Source organism: Phalaenopsis equestris, unplaced genomic scaffold, assembly GCF_001263595.1.
Source record: "Phalaenopsis equestris unplaced genomic scaffold, ASM126359v1 Scaffold000002, whole genome shotgun sequence".
In the NCBI taxonomy this organism is placed as follows: Eukaryota; Viridiplantae; Streptophyta; class Magnoliopsida; order Asparagales; family Orchidaceae; genus Phalaenopsis; species Phalaenopsis equestris.
The window spans coordinates 25,926,580-25,927,329 of record NW_018164444.1 but is presented as its reverse complement, the minus strand read 5'-3'; positions in this window follow the sequence as shown (position 1 = coordinate 25,927,329).

The window sequence follows — 750 nt, the reverse complement described above, 5'->3', positions numbered from 1 at the left end:
AAGGTTAATTAGATGGATACTTTTGATGCAAGAATTTAATCTTGTGTTTATTGATAAAAAGGGAACTGATAATCAAATTGCCGATCATTTGTCGAGACTAGAAAATCATGAATTATCTGACACCGATAATGAAATTACAAACAGTTTCCCTGATAAACGACTTTATAATATTAATGAGTGGAAAATACCATGGTATGCTGATATTGTTAACTATATTGAAAGTGATATTTTGCCACCTATGCTGACACTGCAACAACAAAAGAAATTCATTCATGACGCAAAATCATATTTTTAGGATGAGCCTTATTTATATAAACAATGTAAGGATCTTATTATGAGAAGATGTGTACCTTATGAAGAAACTGAGCTAATCATTCAGAAATGTCATGATTCTAAATTTGAAGGACATTTTGGGCTTGATAAAACTGCTTATAAAATTTTACAAGTTGGATTTTATTGGCCCACTATCTTTAGAGATGTTTTTATATACATAAAAACTTGTGATCGATGTCAAGGAGCAGACAATATATCTAGAAGAAATGAAATGCCTCTGAATTTCATGTTAGAAGTTGAGATCTTTGATGTTTGGGGATTAGATTACATGGGACTATTTATTCCTTCATATGGGAACTTATACATATTAATTGCAGTTGACTACGTTTCAAAGTGGATTGAAGCGCAAACTTTACCTCATTGTGACGCTAAAAGTGTTTCAAGATTTTTAATAAAAAATATTTTCACTAAATACGG